The following is a 16,090-nucleotide window of genomic DNA, read 5'->3' as shown; positions in this document are numbered from 1 at the left end:
ACATATTTTGATCATTTGAATAATGTGGCAGGAATCCCCAAGCTTATTTTGAAGAATTATTGGATTTTGAGGAATTTGAGGTGAAAGTAACTACTTTCAAGATTGATAGTGGCAACTACAGCAAGCCACTTCCAGCAAAGGGACCAAAGTGATCACTTTCAAAGCTTAAAGTGACAACTACAACAGCCCAAAATCCACTAAACCTGCGCGTGGTTAATATGAAAGTTCATAGTAATTACTCCAGAGCATGCAGAATTGAAGGTGCTGCGCGTAGTTACTATCAAAGTTCATAGTGACAACTCCAGAGAGTCCAAAATGTCCCAGTGTTGCGCGTGGTTACTATGAACTTTCATAGTAATCACTCCAGAAAGGCAAAACTCAACTGATGCTGCGCGTGTTTACTATGAAAGAATGAAAGTAATTACTTTGGAGGGCACCAACTTTAGTATAAATAGATTTTTACCAAATTAGGGTGGAGAGTTCTTACACTTTTTGAACCTTTTATCTTCTTTACTAAATTTAGAACATTTTCCAGAGCTTAGGGCAACCTTGGGTGACAGCCAAGGGTCTAACCTAGGGTTTGGTTTCTCATTTTCTCTTGCTTTTACATTAATGTTAATGAGTTTTCTGCATTTCCCAACTGCGTTTTTAACCCCCATTTCCATGGAGGGCTAAATTTTGTGTAATCCTTAGTAAGTTCACACGAATTCTTGAGTTCCTTCATTTTAATGATAATATAATTTCTTTCTTCTCATGAATTACTTCTTCCTTGTCTCTTGAATTGAATTAATGGTGAATGAGGGGGATATTGCTTAATTAACCATAATTCATTTTAAAGAGATTCTAAACTAGGGATTGCTTAATCCTAGGTTTAATTCTAAGGTTGCGTAACTTTGGGATGAGAGATTAGAGCCTAGCAAATTGCGTAATTTCGTTAGGACAATAAGGTTGATTTTCGCTTGTTAAATTAACCTAATTCATGGGAGAGAGGATGAATGTTAAATCTTGAGTGGAATAAGGATAGAATCTTTGTGGATGAACTAAGGATTGCTGTTTTCTATTGTTTGAATTAATTAAACTTGTTTGCTCGTTGCTCTTTATTTTGATTTGAAACCGCGAAAACCCTCATTTTAATTGTTTGTTCAATTAATGCCTTCAATATGTTTAATGAAGATTAATAGCCAACGTTCACGGGAGACAATCTAGGGTAACCCTAGTACTACATTAATTTGTTTAAATTTTGATGAGGATATGCGACAAATCTTTTAAACACAACATGAGAAAGTTCGCTCATCAAATTGGCGCCGTTGTCGGGGAACATTGGTGTTGATTTTTCATAAACATATTATTTGCTCTGTTTTCATTTTCATTTTCAGCATGTTTAGTGAATTCTCTTTTAACTTTTGCATTGTGAATACTTTAGTATAGTTGTAGTTTCATTGGTAAGTAGAGATATCTTGCATTTGTGTATAACCAATTGCTGTTTTCTACATTTTGTGAATTCTAATTTCTGCAATTTAGTTTACCACACTGCATTTTCGTTTGCTAAACTCTACTATATTTTTACTGCATAATTCTGTAGAATTTGTGCTTGTGTGTTGCATATTTTTGTTCTAATTTCTTGTGTGTTGCCAATCTTTAGCCAAATCTTCTCCATCTTCCATATATTCTTCCCTGCATTCTTTAAATTCTAAACCTTTAGAAATGGCAAGAAATGACCTGACACTTAAGGAGCTTACCGCCCCGGGCGTGACTTACCAAACTTTGTGTATCCAATACCCAGATGTGGATGCCCCTTTTGTTCTTAAAACTGGCCTAATCCATCTTTCGCCTAAATTTCATGGTCTTGCAAGTGAAGATCTACATAAACACCTCAAGGAATTTCATATTGTTTGCTCTACAATGAGACCACAAGGTGTGCCTGAAGAGCATGTGAAATTGAAGGCTTTTTCATTCTCTCTTATAGATTTGGCTAAAGATTGGTTGTATTATCTTCCACCTAGCTCTATTACAAGTTGGGACACCCTCAAGAGATTGTTCCTGGAAAAAATTTTCCCTGCCTCAAGGGCTGCCTCAATAAGAAAGGAAATATATGGTATTAGGCAGCTGGAGAGGGAAAGTTTGAATGAATATTAGGAGCGTTTCAAGAGACTTTGTGCTAGCTGCCCCCATCATCAGATAAGTGACCAGCTTCTAATCCAATACTTCTATGAGGGCTTACACCCAAAGGATAGGAGTATGATCGACGCAGCTAGCGGAGGAGCCCTAGTTGACAAGACTCTCGTTGCCACTAGAAACCTCATTAAGAATATGGCAACAAACTCTCAACAGTTTGCTACAAGGCAAAATTCCATCATGTCCAAGAGTGTCAATGAAATTCAAACTTCAGATTCGCACAAGCTGGAGCATAAGCTAGATGAGTTGGCTTCTATGGTAAAATAGTTAGCATCCATCCAAAGGAATTCTGCTACATATACACCTCCGCCTCCATCCATTCCAGCTATGCTTTATGGGATTTGTTCATCTACGGATCACTTCACTGATAGTTGCCCCACATTGCAAGAAACTGAATCTTTGGAAGGTAATCTTCAAGCTTATGCTGCTAATATTTATGCTAATAAATTTTCTTTTCAGCAGCCGCAGCAACAACAAAGCTAGGATTTATCTTCTAATAGATATAATCCCGGTTGGAGGAACCATCCTAACTTAAGGTAGGGAGGAAATGCACAGCATCAAGGCTCTAGCCAACCAACCAATAAGCATCTTCTTCACTAGCTCCTGCACCTCAAAAGAGTGAGTCATCCTTGGAAGACCATATGAAGCAACTCACTATGAATAATCTAAATTTCCAGCAACAGAGTCAGGCTTTCCAACAATAGACTCAAGCAAGTATTAAGACCTTAGAGAATCAAATGGGTCAACTTGCTTCATCCCTGAATCAACTTCAATCTCAAGGTTAAGGCAATCTCCCTGCACAAACTGTAACAAACCCAAAGAATGTGAGTGCGATTACCTTGAGATCTGGTAAGGTGATGCAAGAGCCAGAAATGCCTAAGTAGAAAGATCCTAGTTGCATTCTACCTGTAGAAGATGAAGGAGGAGAGGTTAAGAGCCAAGAGCAGCCTGCACCTATGCCCACACTATGTCAACCAAAAGTGGTAGACAAAGAAGAGAGGTCCATTTCTATTCCTTTCCCTCAAAGAATGGTTCAGCCTAGCAAGAAGCAAGAAGGAGTTGACAAAGAAATTTTGGATACTTTCAAAAAGGTTGAAGTCAATATCCCCTTGTTAGATGCTATCAATCAAATCCCAAAGTACACCAAATTCCTTAAGGACTTGTGCACTTATAGAAGGCGACTAAAGGGTAATGAAAGAGTGAACATAGGGAGGAATGTATCAGCCCTCTTTGAGAGGCAGAAAACTTCCATGCCTGAGAAATGCAAAGATCCAGGGACGTTTACTATTCCCTGTATTATAGGCAACAATAGGATAGATAATGCCATGCTTGATTTAGGTGCATCTATTAATGTTATGCCTTTATCTATCTTCACATATTTGTCTCTTGGACCATTGCAGCCCACATGTGTCATCATCCAGCTAGCAAATAGGAGCACCACTAATCCAGCTAGCCTTGTGGAGGATGTTCTAGTGAGAGTGAATAACTTGATCTTTCCTGCTGACTTTTACATCTTGGACATGCAAGAAGAAGAGCCAATAAAAGGAGCTGCACCTATCATCTTGGGAAGGCCATTCTTAAAGATGGCCAGGACCAAAATTGATGTGCATGCTGGAGCTCTTACTATGGAGTTTGGAGAGAGTGTGGTTCGCTTCAACATACTAGATGCTATGAAGCACTCACCTGAGGAGCATTCAGTTTTCCACATTAATGTTCTTGATAGCTTGATAGATGATAGTTTTGTTGAATTTTTAGGAGACTCTTTCTTTGATTTTTCTGATTGTGTAGATACCATAGATACTAAAATTTGTGAATATTGTACTAATTCATCTTTGTATGATATTTGTATTGCTAATTTTCTGGATTTAGATTCTGCAACTTCTGACATTAATGACATTGAAAAATCAAAAGGGATAGAATGTGGTTCATTGAGTACAACAAGTATAATTGAATCTAACCCTTGTGGTTTAAATGTTGCAGAGATCATTTCAAATGAAAGTGCTAAAGCATTGCCTTCAGTTGAGCAGCCTCCCACCTTGGAGCTTAAACCCTTGCCTGAGCATCTAAAATATGCTTATTTGGAAGCAGGTGAGAAGCTCCCTGTGATCATATCCACTAAGCTTGATGAGGACCAAGAGGAGCAGTTGGTTGATGTGATTTGAAAGCATAAAAAGGCTATTGGATGCACCTTGGCTGACATCCCTAAAATCAGCCCTTCCCTGTGCATGCACCAGATTTTGTTGGAAGAAGGATCCAAGACAGTAAGACAGCCCCAGAGGAGGGTAAATCCGATCAGATTGGAGGTGGTGAAGAAGGAGATCACCAAGCTACTCCTGACAGACATCATCTACCCGATATCAGATAGCACATGGGTGAGCCCAGTGCAGGTGGTGCCTAAAAAGTCAGGGATTACAGTGGTGAAGACTGAGAAGGATGAGCTCTTGTCAACTAGAGTGCAGAACAGTTGGAGAGTCTGCATTGATTATAGGAGGCTCAACCAGGCGACCAGGAAAGACCACTTTCCTCTACCTTTCATTGATCAGATGCCAGAGCGCCTGGCAGGTAAGTCTTACTACTGCTTCCTAAATGGATTCTCTGGTTATTTTCAAATATGCATAGCTCCTGAGAATCAGGAGAAGACCACTTTTACATGCCCATTTGTACATTTGCATATAGAAGAATGCCATTCGGGCTTTGCAATGCTCTTGGTGCATTTCAAAGATGCATGTTGAGCATATTTTCTGATTTGGTTGAGCATTGTATTGAAGTCTTCATGGATGACTTCACTGTATATGGGTCATCATTTTCTACATGTTTAGGAAACTTGGATAGAGTTTACAAAGATGTATAGAGATTAACCTTGTTCTGAACTTTGAGAAATGCCATTTTATGGTTAGGCAAGGGGTAGTCTTAGGTCATATAATATCTGAGAAGGGAATTGAGGTAGATCTTGCTAAGCTTAATGTCATTTCACAACTTTCTTAACCCTCTTGTGTGCGAGAGGTGTGTGCATTTCTTGGCCATACAGGTTTCTACAGGCGCTTTATCAAGGATTTTTCCAATATAGCCCTTCCTCTCTCCAAGTTACTGTAGAAAGATATTGATTTTGAGTTTGGAGCCAAGTGCAAAGAGGCGTTTGATTGCCTAAAGACAACCTTGACCACAACCCCCATCATTCAGCCACTAAACTGGACACTTCCATTTGAGCTCATGTGTGACGCATCCAATTTTGCTGTGGGTGCTGTCTTAGCACAGCGGTTTGGTAAGGATCCACATGTCATTTATTATACATCTAGGACTTTGGATCCTACACAGTGTAACTATACCATAACTAAAAAGGAACTATTGGCCATAGTATTTGCTTTAGATAAATTTAGATCATACTTGCTAGGTCAAAAGTTGTGGTGTTTACTGATCATTCTGCTCTTAAGTTCCTTTTGAAAAAGATAGATTCAAAGCCAAGGCTAATAAGGTGGATGCTTATACTTCAAGAATTTAATGTAGAGATAAAGAATAGAAGTGGAGCACAAAATTTGGTGGCAGATCATTTGAGTAGGATAGAGGGAGTCCCTAAACTCACTCCTCTAAAAGATGATTTCCCTGATGAGCAACTATTAGTGTTATGTACTTCAAAGTTGCCTTGGTTTGCTGATATTGTAAACTTTTTAGTTGCAGGAGTTTTTCCAGCAGATGCACCAAGGAGTAAAAGGGAAAAGATCAAGAATGATGCCAAGCATTACCTCTGGAATAACCCCTATTTGTGGAAGTTCTGTAGTGATCAAGTGATTAGGAGGTGCATTCCTGAGGAAGAAACTGCATCAGTTTTGCATTTCTGCCATGCATCCACTATAGGAGGCCACCTTGGGCCCCAAAGGACTGCAAGGAAAGTACTGGATGCAGGTTTTTATTGGCCTGCAATCTTTAAGGACTCTTGGCAAGTGTGTTCTACATGTGAGAGATGCCAAAGAACTGGAGGCGTAATCACCTTGAAGCATGAAATGCCTCAACAATCCATTTTATACTGTGATGTATTCGACGTTTGGGGTATAGACTTCATGGGTCCTTTCCCTCCTTCCTTTGGTTTCTTATATATTTTGCTTGTTGTGGACTATGTCTCTAAGTGGATAGAGGCTAAGCCCACAAGAACTAATGATTCAAGAGTGGTTGCAGATTTTGTGCGTACTTATTTATTTTGTAGGTTTGGAGTACCTCAAGCTTTGATTAGTGACCAGGGTACCCACTTCTGCAACAGAACCATTGAGACTTTACTGAGAAAGTATGGAGTAGTAAACGAAGTATCCACCCCTTATCATCCCCAAACCAATGGACAGGCTGAGCTCTTCAACAGAGAAATTAAGAAGATTTTGGAAATGATTGTTTAGCCAAATAGGAAAGACTGGAGCAAGCGTCTTGATGATGCTCTTTGGGCTCATAGAACAACATACAAGGCTCCTTTGGGAATGTCACCTTACAGAATTGTCTATGGAAAAGTCTGTCACCTCCCAGTAGAAGTAGAACATCGTGCTTATTGGGCAGTGCAAGCCTGCAATATGGACATAGACAAAGCTGGAGAACAAAGGAAATTGCACTTGCAAGAATTAGAAGAACTTTGCCTTGAATCATATGAAAACTCCAGAATTTATAAGGAGAAAATAAAGGCCTTTCATGATGGAAAAATACCAAGGAAAGAGTTTTTCATAGGTCAAAAGGTTTTGCTGTTCAATTCTCGTTTGAAGCTCATGCCTGGAAAACTCAGATCTAGGTAGATCGGACCTTTCATTGTGACTTCTATTTCTCCCTATGGAGCAGTGGAGGTAAAAAGTGAATTCACAAACAAGGTTTTTAAAGTGAATGACCATCGCCTAAAGCCTTTCCATGGGAATCCTACACTTGAGGCTAATGTGGAGGAAGTTTTCCTAGATCAACCTCCAGCTGTTCTTGATTCTTTGATTATTTTGGAGTGAGAGCTCCATAAAACGTCAAGCTAGTGACGTTAAAGAAGCGCTTTGTGAGAGACAACTCACAGCTTTTATAGCACTTTCTAGTTCTCTTTTAATTTCAATAAGCATTCTTTATTTGAGTTGTGTTACTAGTCATATTGTTTAGTTCATGCTGCATAAACATTTTGTTCAACACTTGACTCATTATTTGATTGATGATTTGTTCATAATTTTTATAGAGGTAAAATTGCTTTATTTGGATTCCATTTATGCATATATTCATGGAAGTCCAATTAGAGAAGGAGGAATAATCATTTCCATGGTACTAAGCATTCACTTTAGAAAAAATTTTGAAGTTTGCCATGAAGGTAATCACTTTCCCAAGCCATAGTGGTCACTTTCTACCAAGGTATGTGTTGTTCGCAATCTAACACTAGCAAGTGCACTAGGATTGCAGCAAGTGATGAGTAAATTTAAGATCAGAATATCGTCTCCACAGGGAATTTAGGTTTCAAGTACCACTTCACAGAATTATAACCATTTGAGCCATACGAATTTTGGAATGAGATTTGTAACATATAACAGCAGTAAACCAAAGCAATTAAAGCAAAGAACTTGCAGAAAAATAGAGTATGTAATGAAATGAGATAGGAATGAAGAATAGTTAGGAATTTACTTCACAAGAATATCAGTATTAATTCAATTATGCCTCTGAACATTCAAGAACTTGGTTAATTGACAATCAGTTTCGCATAGCAATAGCCAAAGGTTAATTCCTTAACTCATTGACCCTAACAAGCAACTAAACCACCCTAATCCCTTAGGTGAAGTTCAATTCCAAGTTGCATTAAGACTTAGAACCTTAAGATTGCAGAATTAGGTCTCCTTATCCCTAAGAAATCCCCAAATTTTGATTGCTAACTCAGATCGGAGAAGCAAATCCAACTTCCATTGGTAATTGTCCCTCTAAGATGAATCAAATGAATTTCCATTCATAGATTGCAAGAAAAATAGAATTCACAATTCAATTAATCCAAGAACTCAAAATTCAGAAGCAAGAGTCAAATTAATACATCAATTCGAGTTCCATAAACCCCTAACTACAAGAAAACTACTCAGACATGGGAGAAGAGAAAGAGAAAGAAGAAGGAGAAGAAGAAAAACTCCAAGAAGTCATGGCTAGAAGCTCCAATCCGATTCCTCTTTGTGGAAGCTTCAAGACTTGACCCCAATCTTCTCTCTCAATCTCTCTCAACGAGATCTAACAGAAAAATGAAAAAATAAAACTGAACTCTGAAAAATCTACACGTTTATGTTATTTATAGAATTTCCCAGATTTGCACGTTATCACTTTTACGAGAAATAGTAGCCACGCAGAAGGTTTATGGTTGCGCGTTAACACTTTTATGAGAAAAAGTGACCACGCGCAACTTTCCTGATATTGAAGGCTCTCTGGAACTATCACTCTTGCTGATAAAAGTGACTACGCAGAGTTCAAGTGGTTGCGCGTGATCACTCTTATGAATAAAAGTGATTACGCGCAACTCGCCAGGTTGAAGGCTCTCTGGAACGCTCACTTTTACTGACAATAGTGATCACGCCCAGTTTGCACTTTCTTGGTCTTGTGTTTTTGGAGTCCAGACTTGCTTCTTTCTTCTTCCTTGTCTTCAAGCCTCCATTTCCATGATCCTTGCTCAATTTATTCCTTCAAAAACAAGATTAAAAACTTAATTTCTAAGAAAAATTTCTACAAATGCTAAAATAACTACATGTGTAAACAAACTTCAATTCCTTCTTCTTTTTTTTCTGAGTTTTTCTGCTTTCTTCATATATTTTTCTTATTAATTGTGTTAGAATTATGCTAAAATATCAGTAAAAATATGGATTCATCAGTATGTGACTTTATTCTCTGTAGTTCTCACTTTCAATTTTCATAGTGACCACTTTGAAGGCTTTTAAATTCATTGGTCTGCGCGTAACTACTATGAAAGTTTAGAGTCGTCACACGCAGCACTGTGGGAAATTACACATGAAGGGCGCCTTTGTAGTGGTCACTTTGAACTTTCATAGTAACCACTACAGAAACCATTTTTAAACATTTGATGCGCGTAGTTACTATGAAAGTTCATAGTAACCACGCGCAACCTCTTTTGAAATAACTGAGAAAGGCGCCTCTGGAGTGATTACTATGAAAGTTCATAGTAGCCATGCGCACCCCATTTTTGCTAAACCCCTTGCGCGTGTCTACTATGATTCTTGAGAGTAACCACGCCCAACATTTTCATATAAATAAGGCTCCTTTCACGTTCACTCTCACTCTTCATTTCTGAGAAATTTTCACTCTTCTTCAAATTTCTTAAGCACCCATTCCCTTGAATTCAATTCCTTGCATTTGAACGTCACTTTCCTGCACTTTTGCACTTGATTTGAACTCTAATCCAAGTAATTTCCTCTTCCTCACTCTCTGCGTTAGGGTTCTTCATTTTTCAATTGGGGATTTTTTATTAGAACCAATTTTAGTTAAAATTACTGGTTAGAATCAATTTCTACAGGGATAATTATATGATTTTAAGTTAGTAGGGTGATTAATTTGATTTTGTGTGTGCAAATTGACATGCTTGAACCCTGGTTAGAAAATCAATTTGCATTTTTCCTCTGTGAATTTGAAGTGTTTTTGCTCTGGCGTAGTCACTATCAACATTCAGTAACCACTCTCTGTGAATATATTGTGTTCTGCTCATTTCATACACTCATTGCTGATCTGATTCAGTTGCACTACCATCTAATTACATTTTCACTCACTCCTTGTTCTGAATTCTAGAAATTTGATTTGAAATTAGGCCCATATTACTGCACATGCTTTTTACCTTGGCTGATCTAGTTGAATTCATCCTATGCATAGTTGTTCTCTGCACATTACATGTCACAGATTGATTCAGAAGTTGGTAATTAGTTTGTTGAATCCAAATGCAGTCTGTGTTTAAATTTTACATTCAACTACTATCAAATGAACCTCTTTTTTAGACCATGATTCAATATATGACATGTGCTTTTCTGCATTTTAAACACATGGATTATGGAGTTCATTGTGAAACTGTTTTTGCTGTCATAGTAATTACCTGCCAACACATAGTAATCACTTTGGGCTGAAAACTATTTCCTTCTACATTGGACCTAATTTGTTGCTTGAACTTGCAAGTATTATGTGTCTACATGCTATTTTCATGCTGCTAAGCTTCACTGAAATCATAGTGGCCACTTTTATCATTTCAATATTGCAAAAAATGGCATAATTCACTTCATAGTGATCATTCTGCATGTGCCTAAATGTCTGTTCTGTCACTGGTAAAGTAGTTACTATCAACTAGCATAGTTACTTTTGTATGCAGAACTACTCTGATTTGCCTCAATTTTCTCTTATTCATGTACATTTGCTGTGAAATTATGCCCACACACTACCTCTGTATTCTGTCATGCTTTATTGCTAAAGTAACTACTTTCATTCATCATAGTAGCTACTTTCTTCTACAACAGTGCTATAAATTGCTTGCATTTTCTCTCTTTCATTTCCAAATAGTGTGGAATTCTTGCTACATGGTTAATTCTGCACTATCACTCATTTATCCCTTTTTCTATGTGCAGATTAATGGCAAACACTCCCAGAAAGAACGCACCTAGGGCCAAGAGGGAATATCAGCAGAAAATCAGAGCAGCTCCCTGCATCACCACAGCTATGGTGAAGAAGCTGTTTAAAGCTAAGAAGAGTTCAGCCCCAGAGATGCCTCCCTAAGCTGCAGGAAAGAAAGGCTTCCCTTCCAACATGAAGGACCAATTGAAGGAAATAGCTCTGTGACAAGATGCTATACATGTTGGTCAGAAGGCTGCTCTGACCTTCATAGAGACTATGTTGCTCAACATAGGGAAGAAGGTGGGGATGACTGCTGAACAGATCTACTATGCCCCCAATTTCTCACCCCGTTATCTTAGAGCAACTGTTCAGAATGATCTTCCGCCTTTCACACCTACAGCAGAAGAGGAGGAGGAAGAGGAAGATAGCAGCTCAGAGGGGGAGCAAGTACCAGACCCAGCAGCAGCAGCAGAGGAGCAAAATGATGAGGACACCGACACTAATGCAGCTGATAATGACCTCTCCTCCAGCTCTGATGAAGATGCAATTTAACTTAAAATTTCTATTTCTGTTATTTATTTAACCTTCTCTTTCATTGTACATATTTTTTCTGCTAATTTCCTTGTAATTAGTACACTTTTCCATTTATTTTCCCTGCCTTTAATTTTCCTTTATTGCTTCTACTCTGAACAACAACTTAACTCTTTTATGCTGTATATATATATATATATATATATATATATATATATACATATATATATATATATTATCTGAGTTTGAGTTATTTTGTTCTTCTGGTGTTGAATTTATTGTCTCTTTGTGCAGAGAATGCCCTCAGTTCCATTAAGAGAAGCATTAATTTTTGTTGCGCATGAGTTGAGGCACTATCATTCATGAAAGGGGGGTGAAGTTCATTGCCTCTATTTCATATACTCTTAACCCCATATTTCTTGCACAATTATACATCAAAATACAAAAATATATCTTTGTTCTTTTTCTTTTTCATTGAATCCAATTTTGTAATTCCAATTCTAGACTCTTACTGCAATTTTCATTCAATTCATGAACACACTCTACTTTTGTAAATATCTTTTCTTGCAAGGTGAATTATCCTCACATGATGTTAAATATTTATCACTATTTTTACCATGGTAGAGAATTGAGCCCCAAATTTCCCTTCTGTGTGTATGTTCCATGTAATTTTGCATCTATCTTCTAGAACTTGCCCTATTTCTTAGTTGAATATACATTATGCAATTTTTATCTAGATGATTGAGGCCTCCTTTATATACACACACCCACTCACCATTGCCCACCTTTGCACCTTATTGCATTACATCCCTTTCTTTTGCCAAACTTAGTTTGCCAAAACATTTTTCCTCCCATCAAGAACGTATTTCTTTTGAGTAACAACAAGAGTGAATGCAAATACTAAGTTTGGGGTGTTGATTTTGACAGTAGTTGCTTGAGGACAAGTAACCTCTCAAGTTTGGGGTGGTGGACATCATACATGTTACTAATACATGTGAAAAAAAAAAAAAGAGTGGCTGCCAAAGTCCAAGAAATCATAAAAGAAAGAATGAAAAAGAAAAAGAAAATAAAACGAAGCAAGGTCCAAGAGATTGAAGAGATCTTCACATAATGAAAAATGATGAAAAACAAGGTGAAAAAAAATGCTTGAACCTCTTAAGCTACCTTATTTGATGCATTTCATTCTAATTGTTGTATTCACTCACTCAAAAGGATTCCCCTATCTTGAAAACCCACTTGAGCTTTTGACTCTCCTTGATCAAATTAAACCTTACCTATCCCTATTTGTGACTAACCAAGTCCTTTTGATAGGTAAATCATTGTATTAAGGCAAAGGAGATTGAGAATATGGGCAAGCATATGGTAGGGTAGAGCAATTTGCATGTATTGAGGGAAAATACCTAGCCTGCAACACTGACGAGTGAAGATTGAAACACCACCTTGTGAGCTAGATAATTTCTTTGCATTGTGTGAAGTATGATGAACCTTGTTAAATTTTTGTTTCACTTGTATGGGACTTTGCATAAAATTAATTGATATGAGTGTGCTTTCTTTGTTGAATGATTCTATGATTTTGAAATGGAGGAAGTGTATATTAGAGTTGAAAGATTGGAACAGAAAAATTTTGAGAAATTTTTTTTTGGATAAGTCCATCCCTTTTTACTTAAGTCCTTGAATTTTGGTTTGCTTGAATTTTGAGCAAAAGTTTAAGTTTGGGGTTGTGATGAATCCACATTTTACTAAATTTTTATACATCATTTATTACTTTTTATAGAAAAGAATAGACTTAGATAGTGTAAATAAGATGAATATTACAATTAGGCTAAATAATATAGGTTTCCTAGTTTTTGGTGAATTTACATTGATTTATATAATTTATTTTACATGTTTTGATCATTTGAATAATGTGGCAGGAATCCCCAAGCTTATTTTGAAGAATTATTGGATTTTGAGGAATTTGGGGTGAAAGTAACTACTTTCAAGATTGATAGTGACAACTACAACAAGCCACTTCCAGCAAAAGGACCAAAGTGATCACTTTCAAAGCTTAAAGTGACAACTACAACAGCCCAGAATCCACTAAACTTGTGCGTGGTTACTATGAAATTTCATACTAATCACTCCAGAGCATGCAAAATTAAAGGTGCTGTGCGTAGTCACTATCAAAGTTCATAGTGACAACTCCAGAGAGTCCAAAATGTCCCAGCGTTGTGCGTGGTTACTATGAACATCCATAGTAATCACTCCAGAAAGGAAAAATCCAACCGATGTTGCGCGTGTTTACTATGAAAGAATGAAAGTAATTACTTTGGAGGGCGCTAGCTTTAGTATAAATATATTTTTACCAAATTAGAGTGGAGAGTTCTTACATTTTTCGAACCTTTTATCTTCTTTACTAAATTTAGGACATTTTCCAGAGCTTAGGACAACCTTGGGTGACAGCCAAGGGTCCAACCTAGGGTTTGGTTTCTCATTTTCTCTTGCTTTTACATTAATGTTAATGAGTTTTCTGCATTTCCCAACTGCGTTTTTGAGCCCCATTTCCATGGAGGGCTAAATTTGTGTAATCCTTAGTAAGTTCGCACGGATTCTTGAGTTCCTTCATTTTAATGATAATATAATTTCTTTCTTCTCATGAATTACTTCTTCCTTGTCTCTTGAATTGAATTAATGGTGAATGAGGGGGATATTGCTTAATTAACCCTAATTTGTTTTAAGGAGATTCTAAACTAGGGATTGCTTAATCCTAGGTTTAATTCTAAGGTTGCGTAACTTTGGGATGAGAGATTAGAGCCTAGCAAATTGCGTAATTTCGTTAGGACAATAAGGTTGATTTTCGCTTGTTAAATTAACCTAATTCATGGGAGAGAGGATGAATGTTAAATCTTGAGTGGAATGAGGATAAAATCTTTGTGGATGAACTAAGGATTACTGTTTTCTATTGTTTGAATTAATTAAACTTGTTTGCTCGTTGCTCTTTATTTTTATTTGAAACCACAAAATCCCCCATTTTAATTGTTTGTTCAATTAATGCCTTCAACATGTTTAATGAAGATTAATAGCCAATGTTCACGGGAGACAATCTAGAGTAACCCTAGTACTACAATAATTTGTTTAAATTTTGATGAGGATTTGCGATAAATCGTTTAAACACAACATGAGAAAGCTCGATCATCAGTCGTTGGTTAGCCCATGTACATGGATACAGCGTATACAATAATGGCCCCCTTAGCAAAGGTATAGTAAAGAGTCTAGCCAGAATATAAGTGTGAGGCCATGTTACGCATTCACTCTCAGAAAGAGTGTGTACACATATGCGAATGTCACTCAGTACCCTATATTTTTTTGCCTAGATTCCCCATTGTCTCCAGACTCTATACTTCTAGTGTATCTCTGTAACTAGTCATACTAGATCCATTACATATTTGTTGTTTGCAATCTAAACACTAGCAAGTGCACTAGGATTGCAGCAAGTAATGAGTAAATTTAATATCCGAGTATCGTCTCCATAGGGAATTAGGAACTCAATTATCACTTCACAGAAAAATAACCATTTGAGCCATACGAATTTGGGAAGAGAGTTGTATCATATAAAAGCAATAATCAGAGCAATCAAAAGTAAAGAACTTGCAGAAAAACAGAGTATAAGATTTGTGATGAAATGAAATAGCAATGAAGGATAGTTAGGAATTTACTTCACAAGAATATCAATATCAATCCAATTAAATCCTTTGAACATTCAAGCAATTGAATAATTGACAATTAGTTTCACATATACCTAGCCAAAGGTTAATTCCTTAACTCATTGACCCTAACAATCCACTAAACCTCCCTAATCCCTTAGGTGAGATTCAATTTCAGGTTGCATTAAGAATTAGAACTATAAGATTGCAGAATTAGGTCTCCTTATCCCTAAGAAATCCCTAAACTCTGGTTGCCAATTCAGATCAGAGCAAACAATCCAATTCCCATTGGTAAAGATTCCTCTTGATTAATCAAATGAATTTCCATTCAAAGATTGCATGAAAAGCAGAATTAACAACTCAATTAATCCAAGAACTTAAAGTTCAGAAGATAAAGTCGAATCAATACATCAATTCGAGTTCCATAAACCCCCTAACTATGGGAAATTAAGCACACATTGCAACAAAAACAGAGAAAGAAGAAGAAGAAGATGAAGAAGAATGTAGAGCAGTCATGGCCACGAGCTCCAATCCGATCCCTCTTCTTGGAGCTTCAAGCTTCGACCCCAATCTTCTCTCCACTCTCTCTCAACGAGAATCTAACTAACAAAACAGAAAATGAGCAAAAGACCCCTAGTTTCGCGCTTCAATCATGTATTTATAGAAACCCCAGTTCTGCGCGTTGTCACTTTTCTTCACAAGAGTAACCACGCAGAAGCTTTATGTAGTGCGCGTGTTCACTTTCAAGAGCAAGAGTAACCACACGCAACTTGCAGAGTTGAAGGCTTCTCTGGAACATTCACTTTAATTCATAAGAGTGGCAACGCAGGAGGTCGAGGGCTGCGCGTGATCACTTTCGTGAGTAATAGTAACCACGCGCAAGCTGTCCTGATACAAGTGCCTCTGGAACGCTCACTTTCGTTGGCGAAAGTGACAACGCGCAGCTCATCAGGAATGAAGTCTCTCTGGAACGTTCACTTTCGTTGGCGAAAGTGATAACGCACACTGGCAACGCTCACTCTTGTAAATAAAAGTGATTACGCACAGGCTCCTCTTCTCATTTAGGCTCTGGAATGATCACTTTCACTAACAATAGTGATCACGCCCAGCCTGCATCCCATAATTCTTGTATT

At 37.4% G+C, this 16,090-nt stretch overlaps 1 non-coding gene across 1 annotated transcript; it reads right to left on the bottom strand.

The window, feature by feature from the left end:
• Positions 1-2,075: 2,075 nt before the first annotated feature.
• Positions 2,076-2,180, bottom strand: LOC113864065. The gene has a single exon (XR_003504670.1). It is a non-coding gene; the product is annotated as a small nucleolar RNA R71 (small nucleolar RNA).
• Positions 2,181-16,090: the final 13,910 nt, after the last annotated feature.

This window comes from Abrus precatorius, unplaced genomic scaffold (assembly GCF_003935025.1).
Source record: "Abrus precatorius isolate BTA unplaced genomic scaffold, Abrus_2018 Scaffold3, whole genome shotgun sequence".
NCBI lineage: Eukaryota > Viridiplantae > Streptophyta > Magnoliopsida > Fabales > Fabaceae > Abrus > Abrus precatorius.
This window is presented reverse-complemented; position numbering and strand designations above follow the sequence as displayed.